General features: G+C 46.9%; 1 protein-coding gene and 2 non-coding genes across 3 annotated transcripts in view; 2 read left to right on the top strand and 1 right to left on the bottom strand.

Annotated features, from left to right (window-relative positions):
* The window catches only part of LOC8033338 (D-glucuronyl C5-epimerase B), a 94,382-nt gene extending 77,400 nt beyond the window's left edge, over window positions 1–16,982 (bottom strand). The window contains exon 1 of the mRNA XM_029988122.4: window positions 16,829–16,982. The gene's annotated coding sequence lies outside the window, so the exon portion shown is untranslated. The remainder of the gene's footprint in view (window positions 1–16,828) is intronic.
* Window positions 16,983–17,791: 809 nt separating this feature from the next.
* Trnae-uuc lies at window positions 17,792–17,863 on the top strand. The gene has a single exon. It is a non-coding gene; the product is annotated as a tRNA-Glu (tRNA).
* A 4-nt stretch (window positions 17,864–17,867) lies between these two features.
* Window positions 17,868–17,939, top strand: Trnaq-cug. Its single transcript has one exon. It is a non-coding gene; the product is annotated as a tRNA-Gln (tRNA).
* Window positions 17,940–20,668: the final 2,729 nt, after the last annotated feature.

Raw genomic sequence — 20,668 nt, 5'->3', positions numbered from 1 at the left:
AGCCCTACAGAACACATTGCCGCCATCAACAGGCAAAACGAAAGAAACCAACAAATATTTCGAACGGACAAACGTTCCAGTTTACAATTCCTTGTCACGGCATGCATGTGTTCGCCTTCGCCATCCTACACTATGTGCAGAAGAGTTCAGTTCTAGCAACAGTGGGCAGGTATGAAGAACTCATCGTCTGTTAAAACATGGTGGCTGGAAGTATGACGGGCGGGAGCGAAGGCTTCACAGAGTTGCGATGAAAACGACTCGCCTACAGACTGCTGCGCACTTCGCCGTGGAGAAGGCTTTCATCGCAACACACGCGCTGCCCGCCGCGCGTGTGTTGAAAGGTCACATAGCTTCCTTATATATTGACTAAGGTTTCTGCAACTACATGAAGTGCGATAATCATCCCTGCAGAAGGGGAACCAGGGGACAAATGACAAACACAGCTATAGGTTACTGGTGAGCGAACGAAAAAAATGAAAGCCGTTTACAACTCCCTGCAACGCCGAATTAGAGCGCAGCTCTTGAGGAGGAGGATGGAAAGGGTACTCAGGGGAGGGTATACCCTGCCTCCCTCTTCCTGCCTGCTACTCCGCCATGGGAGCCAAGTTGGCTCCCGTGAGGTCATGTGACCCCCCTGAGGTCACGTGGCCCCCTGAGGTCACGTGGCCCCCTGAGGTCACGTGACCCCCCCCCCCCAGGTCACGGAGCCCCCGCGACGTCATGGAGGTCACGTAACCCTCAAGGGGGCGGGGTCACGGGACCTTACGGTTACGCCGCCACCGCTCAAGCCGGAAACTGGTGCCAGAAAGCTGCACTCTAAACTTCGCCTTGCCCCAGTTTCGAACCAGGGACCTCTCCAATTCCAGTCAAGTGCTCTACCAACAGAGCTAACCACACTCTAAAAAAAGAAAGAAAAAAAAAAGATCACTTTACATTTTTTTTTGTTTCATATAAATTATAATGCACCCCAAAACTTCATATCGACGTACAGCGCACTATAGTAGAACAGACGGCCACAAATTTAACGAGGGGCTTGATAACGGTGTTGTATAAATTGTGGCTGGGGACGAGAGTACACGAAAAAGGTCTACTGGAAGTGACGATATTTCAAGATGGCGGCACCCGTGTACTCTCGTCCCCATGCCACCCACCGGTTAAGAGAGAGGGGGGAAAGATGCTTTCGTACGAATTTTGAGTGGCAATCTTCGATAATCTTCTAGAGGGAGAATAGCGACGTTTGTGGAAGCCCGGAACCTACAAAGGAGAGTCCCCGTGATAAGAGAATTTCTTCCCCTCTTCTCTTGCGGTTGCCCGAGAGCTGACCGGAAACTCTTTCCGGGCATGCGCTGTGACCTGACGTCATCCCGCCAGCTCTCTGGCCACCACGGGAGAAGAGGGAAGGAGTAACCCCCCTCTCACCGGGACTTTCTTTTGTGTGTCCCAGACGTCGCTATTGTCCCTCTACAAGATTATAGAAGATTCACCCTTTACTCAAAATTCGTACAAAAGTAGTTTTGCGGTTAGTTGTAATGGCTCCATTGCTGCCGTGCTTCCGCCGCTTCGGTGGCTGGAACGGCGTCCTGTCGACGTCAGCTTCGCTGCAGCTTTGCTCGTCCTGAGACAATCTACGTCACGATTGCACCGGATGTCACGTGCTCTCCGCTGGCTAATCTTCGAGCGCTTGGTAGAGTCGGTCGTTTAAAACGAAAAATAAAGCCATCAGGCTCGACATACAAACGCGCGTTTGTCATTTAAGGATATTGAGGATCATATTCAGCCTAGTTCTGAAAAGGACGGATATTAAGGGTGACGTGCAAGCTATTTTTCAACCGGAGTGAAAATCCTCCTTGCCACCCTTCCCATCCTTCTCTCTCCGACTACTATTTTGACGGCGGGGGGCTCCTTTTGGTGCTGCATCTCGGAGCTGGATGAGCGGGACATACAACCTCGGTTTTCTGCAGGGAAGGTTAGCGCTTCCCTCTCCTAAATTGCGAGGGGGAGCCCAGTTGGGGCAAGGTAAAAAGGCGGGCAAAAGTGGAAAGGCGAAGTGTACGTCGGCCTTTCAGCCCATCTCGGCGCAGGTGTCGAGAAATTCTTAGCAAAAATGGCCCTTTGATGCAAGATGCAGTAAACTGTCGTTGATGGAGCAATTTGGCGCAAATGGCGCAGCACTTCAACCACTGCGGCTATCGCATATTGTCAGCATTAGTTTTTTTTCATTCTCGTTAGCTTTTTTGCGCTGCAGGAATCTGCCCAAGTTCCCAAGCGCTTTCATTTAGGCCTGGCGAGTTTTCTTGGCCACAAGTGTTGTGTATGTCGTAATTAGCTAAATATTAAATTTCAAATTGAAGTACAAGTGTTAATCGATCTGGGATTTTTCTCATACTTTAATATTAATTTCTAAGTTTAAATGCTTATATAATTTTTTTTTTATTTACTTTTTTTTTTCTGACCCTCGGGACTGCGACAGATCGCTAATCCGGCCCCTCAGCCAAAAAGTTTGGAGACTAATCCAAACCCTAGAGAGTAAAAAAAAAATAAAGAGAAGCAATGGACAACATAACACAAAGATTTTATGCCGTTTTGTTCTTGCTGTATTTTTGTTTTGGGATTTAGATTATTGTTGTTGTTGTTGTTTATTGTTGTTGTAGCCTAGAAGTGCAGTCTTTGACATCACACGCCAGTTGCTTCTTTTTCACTCATAAAGACGAAAGCTGATCCTCAACGGCGTCAATCCGACGGAAACAAACCCAGAACGTGAAACAAAACGACCACCGCAAATTGCAGAAACCAAACTAAACTACGCATTCCACCACACGCACACACTGGATATCCGCAGCAGCACCACACAAACGTCACAATAAAAAAAAATCTTACTTTTTAGTTATTCCTAAGCCTTCCCAAATAGACGCCACAAGTCAGCCACCACTAACGACTGATAAAAAAGCAAACAAATCCCTAGATACGACGCACTTCTTCCAACTCGGTCGCCCGTTTCTGCGGATTACCGCGTTCAATCGAGCGCTCCCGCACACTGAGAATCAGGACCAACTTGAATAAGCTGGTCCTGCTCAGGAATAACTACCCGTTCTCAATCTTCAAGCGGGATCGCGACGGCTTCATCCATCCCCCCCCCCCCCCCACCCCCTTTTTTTTTTTTTTTTTTTTTTCTCAAGATAACGGCAGCGCAAAGGCAGCGCCAGGCTTATGCAAGCCGCCGCAGCTTCGCCAAGAGGGCCGCGTGAACCAGCATGGAAAGAGCAGTTGACGAGTGCGCGCAGAGACATCGAAGCACAGAGACCTGGTTGGAATGATTAGTGCACGAGTCTCAAACACAACATTTCAGTGTGCGCCAAATATCTCAACTCTTTGTTCATAAGATGGGGGGAAGTGATAGAGAGGTATTGTAAAACCCTTTACTTTCGCGGCTCCTATTTCTCGCGAATCGGTCACAGAGGACATATTCGCGGCCATTCAATTTCGCGAATTCCAGGCGCCTGTTTTGAAACTCTTAAGGATCGAAATTTTGGCGTACCCTTAAATTTCGCGAATTTTTCAATTCACGAAAAACGCGCGAACAGTAAGGGTTTTACAGTAGTCTAAACAATGAACTGGAACAAATGTGATAGGGGCGATACGGAGACTGAGTTCGATGTGGGTACTTTCACTTACTCACTGTTTTATCTACGGATTATCCGGCACGATATTTCATTCAAATGCGCGAGTGTGACGTGAATGTCACGACACGTTCTAATCTTAGAAATGTGACGAAAACGCGAATTCCTTTGGGACCCCTGGAACTTGTAACGGGAACTCGCTCCAAGGTTGAGAAGGAACGAGGAACCAGCTTCCGTTCCTGTTTCGGAGGAACGTGCGCAACACCGCGATGCTCCAACATTCGTTGCCAAGGTCGGGGCAAACGAGGCGAGCGGTTAGAAAGAATCATGTATCGCATCGCCCAAGGCTGCAGCTCTCCCTTCCTCCCTCCTCCCTCTCTCTCTCATATATTAAGGGGACCCATAATGAACCACCTTCAGCGGTGGAACGTTTGATTAATAAAGGCGCAACTATAGGATTAAAAAAAAGAAGAAGTAACTACGCGACTCGGTGAAAGCGAAGAAAAAAGAAAAGATTGAAAGAGAGGTTTTGCGTTCCACCGGTCACACTGCGCAGGTACACCGCCTCTCCAGTGCGCACCAGCCGTGCCACGCTCGAATGAGAAAGAGAGAGACCAGCGAGAGTCGGAATTTCCGGAAACTTCCTAATAACGTATTCCCCGAAAAACAAGAAGCACCTCCTGAGCTTCCGTCGAATCATCGGCTGCCTCCGCGGTATGCCAATAATAAACGCCACGAAAGCAGTCGCCAGTGAGCCGCTTTCCTTGTCCTTGCTGCTGTTGTTGTTATTTCAGGGGGAGAAACGATAATAGAGGTTCGCATAAAACGAGGTTCTGCGAATTTGCATACACCCACTCCTCCCGCCTCCTTCTTCGTCGGCCGAGCCTTAACCACGACGTCGGCGAATCGATGGCTATACACCCCGGTCACACCTACGCTGGCAGTGCGGTGCAAGCTACGTGCTCATTGGGCCAGTTGCACGTCTTTCTCCGCGTGATCAGGCTCCCGTCCACGGTTCCTCTACTCCCGCCCCACGCGCACAGCGGGGTCAGGCGATGGAAGGGAGGCGGCTGATTGGACCGGCGAGCGCGTGTAGCTTCCACCACACTGTCCGCTTAAAGTCGAACTGTGTGCAGAGGGAAGCGAGGCCACTGAGCCACCAATCAGTCGGAGGCTCCCCCGGGGGCGCCCCTGCCGCGAGAACCCTCCTCATCGATTGATTAATGGCAACAATACACAACATAGGGACAGACCCGGTGACGTCAAGCGAGTAATCGTGGTGGCAATGCAGCGACGATGCATACTGCAGGACCAGCTCGGCAAGCGTTCGAAGAGCCCGACAGACTGGCAGTCACGGCTACCCTAGTAAAAAATCTTATGTGTATAAGAAATGCATTTGTCCAATAAAGCATACGATCAAATAAGATCATATAAAAGTATCCAAGACCCTTATAGACTTTCGCAATGTCTACAAAATCACAGTCCAGCGTGCGATCTTCACAGTCCAGCACGTGCGTGTTCGTCGCTTAGGGAAGACGCGCAAAGCACGCGTTATACGCACAATCACTCAAATTGGAACCGGCCACACGCTCCTTTTTTGGAAAAGTCTATAAGAACATATGAGAACAAAATAAGATTCTATAAGAAGTTATAAGAAACTTCTTATCAGTTTTTTCTACATTCTTTTATCATCTTATACGCTTTTATAAGGTTCTTGTACCTTATATAATCTTCTTTGATCATATACGTTTTATTGCACAAATATTTTCTTACAGATAAAAGATTTTTCACTAGGCAGTGCAGCGGTCCAGGAGGCCACAAACGTATCGTGAAATGCAATCGATTGGCCTTCTTTGATGCGAAGAACTCCCTCGAACATCGTCATATACTGTAAAGCGACAGCTTTATGTGACCCGTGAACGGACATTGCTTGCTCGCGTTGGTGTTGGTCACACCGTATCAAGGCCATGGCAGAAACTGTCTGCAATGGAGCGCAGCTCTCGCCTTGTGGGAACGGAGGCACAGTAGCAGGGTAGGAACTGAGTATTAGTACAAGAATCTCTACTAGGCGCGGAAGCATTTCACACTCAGGTGTTATGCGCGGCGACATGCGAGTCATGCTGTTCAAGTAATATTCCACCCAAAGTGACTGTCTGTCTAAACCTGCATTTGTTTCTTTTCTGATCTAAAATACCGAACAAAAACTACTTTTATAAATAATTGAAACGGCTCGCGCCACTTAGATTGTGTATTTCGACTAAAAAGAACCTTTTGGCGACTCTGACCAGTAGTAAGCCCAGGACCGAAGACTTCACATATCGCGCGCTTTCGGCACCGCGGGTCGCCCCCGTAGGTGGAGGAGGTTTCCGCGTCGTCCGGCTAAAATATGACGCACTGACATTTAGTTACTCTCCCCGTGCCCGCTGGCTTGCCCGAACCCCAAGAGACGTGGAAATCGCAAAAAAAGTAGACGTTTAAATATGATTGCAGGGCCCCTTTAAGGCTTGGATTGGAGTCTGCGGCTTTTCTTTTTGTTACTATATGTCTAGTAGCTCTAACTGGATCCAGCCTAGTGTCGCGCCCTCAATTCAATCCAATCCAAGACGTAGACTGGATTTGTCGGCTGTTCCCTTTGCATTGGGTAGCATACTCTACATCGGGTAAACAGAGCCCGCGCTCCGCTCTAAGCAGAATTTATTTGCCTATTTTTCTGTCCCCAAGTCTTTGCTCATGGCACTCGAAGGCGTTTCCGGCTCATTTTCTCTGACTGGGTTCGCTTTTGGACAATATCCCTGACAATTCTGATTTTTCGCGGTAGTTAAAATTCTCTTGACAATTCCCGGTTTTCCCGGTCGCTAGACACCCTGTTAAATCAGTTGAAAGTTAGCGCCAGTCCGTGTTGTATGTCTCTTCTTCGTCTGTGTTTGTTTTCTTTTTTTTTTGCGCTTTTTAATCCTGTAGATCACAAAGAACCAACTAGCCCAATCCAAAGTTTCAATTCATAAAGTTAAGGTCACACTGCTTATACATGATACAAAAGATGGTCTGCAAACAGATTCGAACGCGAGTCCCCGCGAGATCCGTGCTTCGAATGCCGCATGGCAATGAGTTCGAGGCGAAAACTTTGCAGGCGGCATTCGAACCGCAGATATTGCGGTGACTCGTGTTTGAAGACTGTCCTTGGTATGATGTATAAGCAGTGTGACCCAGGCTTAAAACTTCGATGTGACCTCAGAAACCTTAGTGTTTTTTAATGCGATAGCATTCTTCAGCAACCCCACCCCCAATTTCGAGGACCCTTCTGGTCTCCTAATGAGAAGTATCCCCGCTAAATTTAGCCAAAACATTGACGGCACATGACCTATACACCTATCTAATTTCTCCGCTAAATTTAGCTGGAAATTTAATGTCACGTGACCTGTCGTCACGGGAACTACAAACCATTTAAGTCTCCCCGCTAAATAGAGCCGAAAAATGGACGAGGACGACGTGAAAACGACGTCTAGGACGACCTCTAGGGCTGTAGGCCCTGGACGTCGTCCAATGTCGTTCTTAACCTCGCCTTAGACGCCGTCCATGGCCTCGTAACGAAACGAGGTAAACATAACGAATGCTATCACAATTCATAGACTTGCAACCAATAATAGTGGTTTCTGTAGCCACTTTTTTTTTTTAGAGAGAAAAAGAGAGAGAGAGAGAGAGAGTACAATAGAAACGGCAACAGAAATAAAACAGCCAAAAGAAAAAAGACCAGCGACGTCGCCCACGCCGTCAAATTGAGACGTGCCTTTTCGTATAAGAGAGTCCCAATGGGCCGTTTCCCGTTCACTCATTAAAACACCAGCACCATCTTTTATCTTCTAATGTCCTCTTTAATGGTGCTGCTTGCTGACTATAGACCTTTTCCGCTTACTCTCGCCCCCGACCGCCAAGTAGGCGTATCCGGTATGGGCGACGACAAAATATCAGAATGTTTTAACCTGTAAATAGTAAAAAAATAGAGGGGAGGCAAAACGAGAATGTGTGACGGTTACGTTTATGTCCTAAATGCCTTCTATTGGCGTAGCGACGGCAAAACAATGTTTTTGCCCATACTGGAAGTGACGTCAATTCAAGATGGCAGTGCCCTTGCGAAAAAGGTCTATACATTTTGCAGATACGACACCCCTACACTGGAACACTGACTCGCGGAGTGATAGAGGAGAATCGAACGGTTTTCATTAGCGGTAAGTAGGTTAGACACTAAACACTTTTCTTTTTCTTGTGCTTTCGAAACGGTTTCGAGAAGAGATACGCCCCTTTGAACCGTCTTCAATTGAACACCTGCCAAACCTTTGCGGCTCACTTAAAATGTCGATCGATGACAGAGGCGACGGACGACCATCTATCGATTGAAAACTGAAGCGGAAAGTATGCCTCTAAACAGAAGAAAGGGGAAGTGAAAAAAAAACAAACAAAAAAAACATGAAAGGCAGGCGCAAAAACGCATTTCTGTTCGTCTGTATCACGGGACGCTCTAGAAGAACGGACGGTAGAAACCGCGACTCTGAAGTGGGCGGTGGCTCGCCCCATCTATAAATTTGAGCGTTGACGTTTCTTGAAGCAACTGAAGCAGTGTTGCTATATGTCCTTCCCGCGAAAGCTACATAAAATAAAGTGGGGAAAACAAAGAAAAGAAGAAAAAAAAAAAAAGTCGCCCTAAGCCCACATACACAAAGACACTCACCAACAACTACGGTTTTTTCTCAAAATAAATAGAGATATGATTTCTGCGAAATACCGTTGTTGCGACCACAACGGACGTCAAAATATTAATGAAAAGTGACAATTAAACATATATTTACATAAAACCCACTGTTATTTTGCTGTTTATTCTTACGATGTTGCTTTCCCGCCAAAGTGTGTCAGGAAGAAAAAACCTCGTCAGGCTGCCGCAACATTTTTTTTTTTCCCTTCATAAAGGAAAATTAATTCCTCGTAATTAACTTTTTTTTTTTTTTTGCATATTGATCTTAGCTGTTTTATTTCAACTGAACATTTGTTGTCCATCGTTTAAATATGTTATAGCAGTTATTGGAAATTAGAAAACCAGCGTCCCCTCCGCGCTATTCACTGCCAAATTTAGGCTATCTACACTCCATCATAGCGAAACTAAACCCGTGGTCACACTGTTGATGCATCATATTAGCGGATCGGTGGCTGAGTGGGCTAGCGCACACCAGCTCGGAGCACGTTTAGCGAAAGCTCGCGCTGCAGAACCCAGAATCATGGGTTCAATCTCCACCCCTGCCCGTTCCGATCTGGATGAGCATCGTACCGGCGTGCGGTCGTGTATCACTACTGCGTGGAGCCCCCAGGCTAGCGGTTGTACTGCACTGGCTAAATTTCTCATCTACAGCTGGGAGACAAGTCGCCCGTTGAGGCAGACCAAGTTCTAGGCTGTATAAACATACACACAACCCAATTTACAAAAAAAAAAAAAAAAAAAGTGTGCAGACATTGTTTGAGCTGGATTTCTCCCTTGTGTGACTCTCCCACAGGTTAAACAACAGTTGTCTTTAGACACGTTCGAAACACACATATATATGAAGTAAGCATGCTTCTCATTGCTTTTATTTCTGAAGGGAACCACTCAATCGAATAGCTTTCCCTGCCCCTTCGATTTTACCCTTCAAATGTATTCCCATCTCGTAACATCCACTGAATAAGAGTTTTCTTTTTTTCTTTTTGTTTTCTTTTTTTTTTTTTTCCTGGGAACACAATTTGACATGCAATTCTGAAAGATATTCTTGAAACGCAGCCAGAGTGATTTACATCGCAACAATCACATACACACAACAAAAGTAACAAATATAGGTTTTACCAAACAAGTCAAGAATAAAAGCGGCCGCATGTGCGTAAACCAAACGCAACGTTTCCCAATCGTTGACGGAATCTTTATATAAGGTAACGCTTCGATTCCTTTAGGGTGATAAAAAAAAAATCTAAATACGAATAATTAACAAAAAAAAAGTGTCGCTGATGGCCATTTACTCAGAGACTACTGAAGGTACTGAATTTCATAGAAAACTTTTCTATGAAATTCAGTACCTTCAGTAGTCTCTAAGAAAAGTACTCTTTTCCACATAAGGATGGCGCCACCAAAGCAAAACAAGGATAAAGATGGTGATGATGGTGGTCACGTGATGCACACTGCCCAGCTTCCGAAAAGTGCTCCGCGTGGACAAGGTCGACGGAGGCAGATAAACCAAGAACGAGGTAACGCTTATCAGGGTTCAAGTTACGTCGACTAGCACCACCCGACATAAGGATCCAATAACGGTGCGTATACAGAAATAAATATTAAAAAAAGATGGGGGGGAGGAAGACAAGGGGTGGGGGGCACGGGGCTTAATGACTGCGCTGGCAAAGTTTCTGATCTACAGCGGAGACAGTAGGCGACCTTCGGCCGAGGTCTTTAATCTTTCTCACAACGAATTACCTATTTTACCACCCGACGACAGTGCACTTGAGGAATACATTTCTGCGGCCGCTGCATCCTCCCTGCCTGTAATTTGCAATATTAAACAAATTAAATCCTCCAACTAAAAAACAAAAAAAAAAAATCGTAATTTGCGTTCGAAACTCGACATTCGGCTTCGTTGTTTCGAAATGTCTGGGAGAAGCTATATCATGCCATGACAACTTACAGACGCTAGCGTCTCGTCGCCATTCTCGAGACTGTCTCTGTAAGCTTTGTACAAACGTGCGCACAGCAAGAAATATGGCACGGCTGCTTCCCTCTTGCCTTTAACAGAAGCTGTCGCGTAAACAGTCTACACCAAGGGTCTCAAACTCATTCGAGTGTGGGGGCCAGATAGCTCACCCCCTGAAAGATCGAGGGCCAGGCTGGCTAGAATTTTCTTGGAAAAAAGACAGCAACTGTGTCATCAGGTTGCAAAGCAGCCGATACTTCCAGCGACACCCCAGAAGTTTTCTAAAGAGGGAGAATGTGCTCTCTGATCTTTATGAGTCAAATTTGGGGGTTTTACGTGCCAAACCAACGACGGGCATCTGGCACGCCCCAGCGGAGGACTGAGGATTAATTTCGACCACCTGGGGATCTTTCGACATGCAACTGAAAGCTCGGTTAAACGGCGCCTTCTCCGCAACAAGCCTCCGTCATATTGCGGGCACCTCGGCCGGGATTCGAACCCGCCACCTGGGGATCCGTAGGCCAGCGCTCTCGCCTCGGAGCCATCTGATCTTTATGAGCTCGCCGTTTCGCAAGTGACATCTTCACCCTTGATTTGCTTATCCGACTACTTTGACCCCATATCTGATGTGATGACAAGATTTAAAATGCCAATGTGCTGGAATTTTTTCAACAGAACGAGAGAAAGCACACTGCGTTGCTCCGTGGCATAACTGACTATAGGCTCAACAGGAATCAGAAAAAAAATATCTTCATAAAACAGTTTTTGCTTTCCTGTCGATTTTTATAGCAGCATGCATAAATGTATTTTTGACGGCTAGAAGACCGAGCTCATAGCTTTATTTTTAGCAATGGTTCTTGTTGCGAGAGAGTTCGCAAATTCGAGATGCTTCCTTGAATAGAGACCTCGCTCTTGTCGCCTAGTAGCGGTGTTGTCGTTCCGGTTAATTCGTTAGAAAGGACTGAGAAGCAAATATTTATACGAAGCATTACTCAGTTTAAATAATAACAGAATAGCGCAAAACGTATGAACATAATAGGGAGTTTTAGAATAGCGCACGCTAAAGCTTTGCGTACGCAAAGAATAGCGTCGTCGCCACTGCGCATGCTCCGAACGCAAACCAGGTTTTGCGCTTTGCGTGCGCAATTTTAGCGTGCGCTATTTCTCGGAAATAGCGTGCGTACGCAAAGAGTCTTTGCGCTTGTCCTAGGAGGATTCGTGATGAGAGGTTGGCTAAATCCAAGACGAGCACAGTTAAAAAAACATGGCGGCTTCCAGGATTATGACGGCGGCTGCTTTGGCGGCGTCGTGAGTGCGACGTCGGCGGTATCCTCGCGACTGCAATTTTCAATACGGGACGACATTGTACTCGGTTTGGCAGCGATTACCGACAATTTGATGCTTGCGACGCGCGAACATTTCACGGCGAAGGTATGATGTGCGAAGGTCAGTACACGAGACCTCTCTTGCCGAGACGACGCAAGCGGACACGACCGCTCAACCAAGCGGACACGACCGCTCAACCGCTCGCGTCGCGTTCTCATGTTTAAACAAAATGAAATGCTACTCTGGACCAAAAAACTCGTTTTTTTTCTAAAGTTACAGCATTTCGTGTGTGAAATAACTTTTTTTACTGTATCTTGGTGGCGTCACAAGCGCGAGATGCTTGGGCTTTTGCGTCGCGGCGGAGAAACGCTATTCTAAAACTCTCTTGCGTCGTGTGCGCGAATACAAGCGCTAAATTTAGCGCTAGCGTGCGCTAAAATTGCGTACGTTATTCTAAAACTCCCTAATATATGGGCAGAGCCTCTTTCCGAACGGAAATGAATTGACAATTTACGACGGATGTAGCGCTCGGGGCTCGCATCCGCGTGATGCTCGCGGGTCGCATGCGGCCCGCGAATATCTGGCCCGCGGCCCGTGAGCCACGTGTTTGAGACCCTTGGCCTACACCATGAAACGCTCTCCGTGTTATATTCATGAAAACTTTGCAGAACCCAGGGATCCTGGGTTCGAGCCCCACCCCTGCCCCTTTCGATCTGGATGAGCATCGTACCGGCGTGCGGTCGTGTATCACTACTGCGTGATGCACGTTAAAGACCCCAGGCTAGCGGTTGTACCGCACTGGCTAAATTTCTCATCTACAGCTGGGAGATTCGTCGGCCCTGTGAGGCAGACCAAGTTCTAGGCTGTATAAACATACACACAGCCCTTTTTTTTTTTTTTTCATGGAAACTTCGCGCCACCTTACGGGTTCAGAGCACTCTCAGAAAACTTGGTGCGTTGGCGATAAGATACTTTTGACAAATACCGCGCAATCAACAGTGACCTACCTGTTCATTTAGTCGTACCACGGCAGCGTTTATGTTTAGATTGTGGCTTGTACTATCAACGTGCTTGCCAGTACGTATATCACTGGAAACAAGATAATAAAAGAAATCCATCGTCACAAAATTTTAAGGCTGGACAAGAGAAACCGTTCGAATCAAAGGCTTCGCATTCTCCTATTCGTGTGGGTTTACGTGAGGTATGCGTCAAAGCATACCATCTGATAGTGGGCTGTAGATAACATACTAATTTACAACGTTTGTTGTTGCTTTTAAAGAAAACAATAGTTTCGTACAATTTAATTGAGAACTACTTTTGTAGATTAAGTTGGATTAAAGCCTCGATAAACGGGGCTGCAGGAAAGAATATAAGACGTGTTGGGGGCGTCCTGGCAAAAACCCGCTGACCGGAGACCGCAGGCGCTCGTATTTGGCATGGGAAGCATGAACGCGAGCGGGAATGCAAAATTTTTGAAGTGATTTCCCGAAACCTTCAATGGGATATTGAGGTTCGTTCCCGGTAGTTGACGCCATTCGTGGGTTCTGTCAACCACCGTTCTACCGTCAAAAAAAAAAAAAAAATGCATTGAAGTTTTGAAGAAGATAACGGTTAGAGGCTGAAACTTTGGGGTCTGGTCCGGACCGGAAGCGCTGCCTGCGGGCAGAGACAGCGTCTGGCGATGCGTAGTTTATTGCTGCGGAAATAAAAAAAATAAAAAAAACACTGCAGTTTATTTTATGTTAGTTAAACATATGAAATAGCGCTTGTCCTTATACTGCTTGTCCTTGTCTTTTTTGCGCTATTTTATACGTTTAACTAACCAGCTAGCCCCACAACGTACCCTACTTAACCTTTATTTTATTTCTTTCGGGAACCCCCGTATTTGTTTAGCACGGTGGCCAAGAGCGTCAGGCCACCTTGATAAGGCACAGCAGAAGGGTGGATTATAGTAGAGTATAGGCAACATAGAACAGGTCGGAGAAAATCATCTAGGGAAAATTGAACCAAGTACACGTAACTATAGCACAGCGGGGGACAGGCGGGAACGGAAAATTGAAACTCCTTCCCTAAACCCGTCTCCCAGCGAGTCTGATGTCAGATGACGCCGTCAAGGTTTGACCAGAGGCAGAAGGCGAAAGTAAAGTGATGTTTTTAATGGGTTTTCTTTTTTTTCGATCCTTTAAAGGTCTGCTTGGCGATCACCTTTATGGCCTGGTGATAGTAAACAGAAACGCATTGGCTTGGAAGGCGGAAAAGGGAAATCAGGCTTTTGCTGTTGGTTTTATAGGCTAGGTGGCGCAAGCTACCACCCGTTATAAAGGGTACAGTCGTTATTATCCATCCATATACAGGTGGCGCGCGAACACTCGGAAGCTGACGGCCCAGCAGCAAGGCCCCTTTTGTTATTCGTCGTAATGTAAGACCCGAGATCGTGGCGCAGAAAAAATTGAGAAACGTTAACTCGAAGCAAAAGACAACAGTAGGAGAACGTCTCGAAATGACTTCTTTACGGATACCCTTTGTGGACACAACAACCGAATTACCTCCTAACCGTGAAAGCGAGAAAATAAATGAAATTAACCGAGACTGAGACGTTCCCCTATCGTCTTTTCCTTCAACCTGAAAGTTTATCTTTCCGCACAACAGCCTCGGGTTTTATATTATGATTAATTATCACCAGCTCGCCTGCACACTCCGTATTTTTTTTTCTTTTTTTTTTTTACGTTTTTGTGAATGTAGTGTGTTATTATTGAAACCCAAGGCTCCGTGCTATTCCCCCGGGTCGGGTGTGCCGCAAGGCAGACCGACCATAAAGCCTCCCGTGACTAGGCGCCCCACTGCCCCCTTCCCTCAGCTAGGCCACGTAACAATCACACGTCGCTGGATTGGCTCGTATAGGGTCCGCTGCGGTCCATCCTAAGATGAAACGAAGTATAGCATTCCTTATCTGAGGCAGCTAATCAGAGCCTGCACTCTCTGATCGTTCACAATAAAAGCAGAAAGAATAAATCGTCATGTTGCTCTATTGGCGTCGTGCGCGACCAAAAGCGTCGCTTTGGTCGCAATGAGTGGTGATGTGTTGTACAGTTGTTTTTATGTATCATTTATTAACCCACACCTATTATAGTCCTACATGATAGTATGTGAAATAAGGAAAATAAATTGGCCAAACGTCTTTATTGTAATCAATTTTTTTTTTTTCAACGACGGGAATCAGCACAATGTTTACATGCTATTTTCACAGACATAATATCGAACCAGAACTAGTCATTGGTCAAGATTACAACTCATGGCGTCACTGCGAAGAAAATTCTTGTTATGACGTCACGAACGGAAACCATAAGAAAGTGCCACCGAAACATCTCGGCTGGAGAGGCGACCTCCAGCGTTCGCTCTGCTAAACTGGAAAGGGGTGGGAGGAGCTTCCCCTGAACTTCTAACCTGTCGCCACATCAGACGGCGCCTGTGAATGCCGGGTCACTATTTGGTGCGGCTCCCCCATGTATTGGCCACAGGTCATTGACTTATGGCATCGCTCCCTAGCGCGAAGCGAGCTTCGGCGTTGACAGCATCTCAATGCATCACAGCAGGCGGGATACCCGGGTCGCCACAGGGACAATACGAAATCTGACATAACGCTGTCGAAGCTATGCACGCAGACATTTTCCTCGCGCCACTGAACGTTGTACGACAAGTTCACAACGTAATGAGGCTGGAAAGGAGGCGATATGTGATGATGCTTATTTCATCCCCAATGTTTCGAGCACGCCACCAATGCGCGACGAAATGTGTCCGGAGGACGGAACAGCCCATGGTGTACTTCACTCATCCCTCCGACCAAGAGAGAAGATAATTAAGAAAACACCTCCTGAAGCAGGACAAAGCACATGAGCATCCACGCAGCACAATCCCAGGTGGACCGCTATCTCTCCACACAGACACTCCCAAAGTTGGACATCCCCTGATCGCAGTACCAGCGTCCCAGCTGGGGGAGGTTTGTCCGAGAATGTAACTTTATTTTTGGTGTTCGCGTTGGTTTTTTTCACAGCTCTCTTTCCGCCACTCCCTTATCCAAAGGTCCAAAGCAGCCAAGCAGCGACCGCTCGCAATTTTAGCTCTTCAAAACTGAACAATGACGCAGGGAGATGGGACGATTGATGCTGTAGTCCTTGTTACACACGCGCTCCATCCCCACTAAGTAAGCTTTATGCGTTCTCGCCATCTCTCCTCGTTAGTATCACAGACCGGCGTAGATAAATATGTCTGGAGGAGGACTGTTAGCGGCACCACTTAAATAATTGAAGTCATTGCGACAGGGAAACGTACTTGTAACCAACTCTCGCGTATTACGGCACTGAAAGCAACCGGCACACTGCCCATTTATAATAATATTAAAAAAAAGAACAGAATGCTTTCACGAACCTCCGTATGATATAACTTATAAGAATAAAACGAGAAATGGGGAAGGGGGACGCTTGGAAGTGAGTCACGCATCCAACGTTAGTAGAGCGAGGCCATATGGCCTAGCTTGGTGACACCAAACATGGCACGAGCTTTTCAATCACACGTCTCTATAACCGAGCATGTCTGCATAACCGAGACAAACACACAAATAAGAACGCGAGCAAGCGAACTTTCAGTCAGTCACACGGCGATCCTTTCGAGCAAATGGGTGATCGCGTGAAAGCATTGTGAAGATCGACGTGCAAACAATTGACGGCCGCGATTGCGAAACAACGGCAATGGACATCCGCAGATTGAGTCCTCTAATGTGTTCAACATGCAAACCATGTCGCGCGCAAATCGATCAACGCGTCCGTTTTCAGTTTCAAAACAAGGAAAGCAGCACGTCTCACTGACGAGCTGTGTGGGTCTCGGTTTTCCAAACATAAGCTCGCTCCCGTGTCCAAAGGTCCAAAGCACCCAAAGCGCGGTCGGTGTGTCCGGTGGGTGCAAATCGCACCCCTACGGAACGTCAACCGCGTATTCACCTACAAAGAAACATTTCGTACCGTCAAGATTGAAAGGCCGACGCAGAACGCATTGACGATTTGTCGTGGCTTTGAGCGTCCAACGCGACATGATTGAAAGGAGCGACAACTCGATTCCGGGCACGAAGGCGGCGGAACGGCTAGTCGTAGCGACGAGAGAAGGAAGCAAAAATCGCACGGACATTGCCTCACTTACCGTTCACCCACGTTGGAAGACTTCGATCGTGGAGTTGTCGCGTCCAGCAACGATGAATTTGCGAAGGCAACGCAGCATCGCCGTCCACACACACTCATAACAAAAAGGCCAGTGTCTATGGGTTTGTTAGGGGCGCAAAGTGAAGGGGAAAGTCGGGAAGTCGCGGAGTGGCGGAGTGTAGGGAGGCTCAAGTGAGGGTGGGTGCAACTGCTAGATCGGCGATCACGGGACATGGACGCCATTTAATTGCTAAATTTTGCTGGGAGTCTATGGGGCAAAGGGTCGTTTTCTTTCCTAACTCGGGTCGTAAAAGCCCATTAAGGTGCTTGAATAATTTACAGAAGGTATAAATGATTACGTTTCCATAGCCACCAGTTTTGTTGCGATAGGTTAAGTATTTTTTTAACGCGAAAAATGGTAAATTCCGCCATCTTGGACGTTGCTGCTTGTCTGGCAACTTTGCTTTCTCCGCTCGACGTTTGCAATTCTCGGAGCGAGAAGGAAGCGAGAGAGGCTGCGCCAAGGCGCTCGTTGCTTGCAATGGGAGGCGAGAGGAGGAAAGGCGCATGGAGCAACAGAGTTGCAACAGAGCGGGCGCCTGCTCTCGTGCAGGCAACACTGGCGCATATCCTTTCTCGAATCCTCTCCCTCAGGCGCCGCCATTAAATTGCAAACGCTCTCCAGGTTTTGAGTTGCGCCCACCCTCACTACAGCCTCCCTAGCGGAGTGAAGCGCTCGTGCTGCCATCTCTCCTGAAAAGCGCACACTTCACGCAAAAAGAAACGAACACATACTCGTGGATACTCGTAAATTGCTTAGGCCAACCGATCAGCTTTCGGAGCTTGGGTACAGTCTGATTAAAAATAAAATATTCTGCGTAGCCGAATAGCGTAAAAAAAAAGGGGCAAATACAGGATTCTTTAACGCAGTTTCATAAGAAATATCAAGCTCCCGAAGATCCAGTCCGATGTGGTCTAGTGGCTAGGATACCTGGCTTTCACCCAGGAGGCTCGGGTTCGATTCCCGGCATCGGAGGTATGGTCCCATGGTGTAATGGTTAGCACTCTGGACTCTGAATCCAGCGATCCGAGTTCAAATCTCGGTGGGACCTGCTATGTTTTTGCTTGTGACCGGCAAGTTGTTTTCGTCTAGAGAAGATCTGCACGATTTTTCAGCGCGTTCGGCAAAACTCGAGTTAAAATGCTCAACATTGTAAAACCCGAGACGTAGGACGAAAAGGAGAAGAAACAAAAGGACAACAACAACCCTTTTTTTCTTCTCCTTTTTGTCCTACCTCTCGTGTTTTACAGTTTTTAAAGTTCACCAGCTCGCTTGCATCTTCTCTGTAATTTCCACTGATGTAACTTCTTAAAATGCTCTGCCGCTCAACTCTTTTCTAAAACAACACCGGCACAATTCTTCCCCCCCCCCTTTTTTTTCCTCGTATTTTGCCGAGACGGGTACATATATTTAACAACTCTCATTGCAAGTCGCAAAAAAGAAAACGCAGGTGGCTTGAAATAAACTGGCCTCGCAGGAGCTGCAGTTAATTAGATCGGACCGATTTGTAAAAATGTTAGAAACTACCGAAGCTGGAGGTATTTCTCTTTTCATTCGGAAAGCGAAGACATGCTAGGGTAATCAGGTAGCAGAGAAGGGATATGATACGATCATTCATACCATGCTCCTGCTGTACTTTTTTTTTTTTTTTTACGCTGTGATTTATGAAACATTCCTTGCATATTTAAGCAAAACAAGTGTGTCATCTGCAGTACGTACCGGTTACGCGTGCGCCACACACAATATGCTGCACCTACATGCAGAACTCGTTTGTCAAGCTCTCTCTGCCGACCTTGTGTTAGTGATATTCCTTGTGTAAACATTTATTTTGAGCTTAACTCGAAAACAAATTGCATAAGAGAAATATGTGACAAACTTTAAAGTAAAAAAACTCAGTTTTTTTTTTTTTTTTTTTTTGCAATGTGCATTTATGTTTGTCTAATATTCGGACCTTGTCGCTCCATGCGACATAATTTACCGCCATATGCATGCGTTTTTGGCACATGCCAAAAATAGCTCATTATTCTTTTAAAATACTTAACTCGAACCACGGGTGGATCTCACAGCGAGCGCGACTCTTGCCCGGAACGGTTCACCGAGACTCGAGCGGGCCAACTGGGCCACTGGGCTTCCACAAAAGCGCTTCCTCGATTTCCGCCTGGTGACGTCATAGAAGTGGCATTTTGCAGGCATTTTGTCGCCAGTCGCGATCCTGGCGGTGTCCCAACAGCTGTGGTACGTGAGGCAGACGCTTGTTCTGCTGCGGGTCGCTCTCCAGGGTGACAGTCCACGGAAGCAAACGAAGCCAGAAGTTGGGACGCCATGACGACAGCGACACTCGCGTTGGCTCTAGGGGTGTCGCGAACCGGCCGCGGTTCGAGTTCGACCAGGTTCGACTTTTTCGAACTTTTAGTGGAAAGGTCGACGAACCTTGTATTGAGGTTCGACTCGTGTGCGCATGCGCGACTGGCTGGCCAGTTGGCTTCGGATTGGATGGTAATGGCTAAGATATTAATTAATTACAGCGCTGATTGGCTATTTCAGTTAATACAGTACTAAAAATTAAGTTATTAACTTCTTCAGTGATTAGAATTAGTTTCTTTTAATTGCAGCTGTTCACAAAATAAAATAACCCTTTGCATAAAAAAAAATTCTCCAAACCTAGACATGCTTGTATCAAGGACTGGCCACACTGTCCATAAAGTCGAACCGGTCGAATCTGGTGAAAACTTCAAAGGTTCGTCGAACCGGTTCGACCCAGTCGAACCCCGAAAGTTTGATCAAAAAATCTGGTTCGACAAAAGTTCGCGACACCCCTAGTTGGCTCTAGAGCACTATATAGCTCCTACGGAGCAGAGTAGCGCAATCCTTTGAACCCCGTGTTTTGCCGACAACATGGCCGACAGAGCGGCTCGGCGCGAGTCACGTGGTACTCAGGGTTCCAGGAGGCGGCCCGCCCTATGGGAGAATACATGGAGATCGACGTAACACGGCTGATTAAAAAATGAACGCCGAGTTCACACTTTTCAAAACTAGTCTGTCGTGAAGTTAGTAAAGCACTAAACATTTTATCAAAGTTTTAATAATATCGGATGCGTGTGCAAATTTTGAGACCGCAATTTCCAAGGCAATGGCGTTTGAAGCAGACGATTTTTGCTCGCAGCGCAGATGGGCTTTTCGGGTTGGCCGGAGCTGGTCACGTGAATGGTGTGACGTCGACGTGTCGTCTGCTGCATGATGCCGCTCAGGCAATTTTTTAAAAAAAGTTATGCCCTTGTATGGCACAAAACTTATCGCATATTATTCTAAAATGTTTCATTGTTATGTCAAAAATGATTTCCATTCCGCACATCCCCACAAAACTGAAGAAACAACGATTTTCTCACGTTCTCCATGCATTTCTGACCGCGGTTGGAACCTCCGGGCGTTCGCCGCTAGTCGCCGAGAGGCGGCGTTCTAGATTGCGCTACTCTGCTCCGAAGGAGCTATATAGTGCTCTAGTTGGCTCGTGCTTTTCGCCAGCATGTCTATTTCCAACCGCCAGGATCGCTACATCCAACAGCATGACATAGCATGACAGGGGGGTAAAGGTGGGTGAGGAGGAGTGGCAAATCCCGTGCGCCGACATCCTGGGTCCCGAGTGAACGATCGCAAAAGAGAGCGACAGAACACGAGAGAAAGAAAGCAACGTTGCCATGGTAAACGCGGTAAACGCGAAGAGTGTGAACTCTCAGCAATATAAACAGTGATAATTTAACGTTGTAAACTAAATTCTGAGCT

Source organism: Ixodes scapularis, unplaced genomic scaffold (genome assembly GCF_016920785.2).
Source record: "Ixodes scapularis isolate PalLabHiFi unplaced genomic scaffold, ASM1692078v2 PGA_scaffold1__304_contigs__length_218370807, whole genome shotgun sequence".
In the NCBI taxonomy this organism is placed as follows: Eukaryota; Metazoa; Arthropoda; class Arachnida; order Ixodida; family Ixodidae; genus Ixodes; species Ixodes scapularis.
This window is presented reverse-complemented; position numbering and strand designations above follow the sequence as displayed.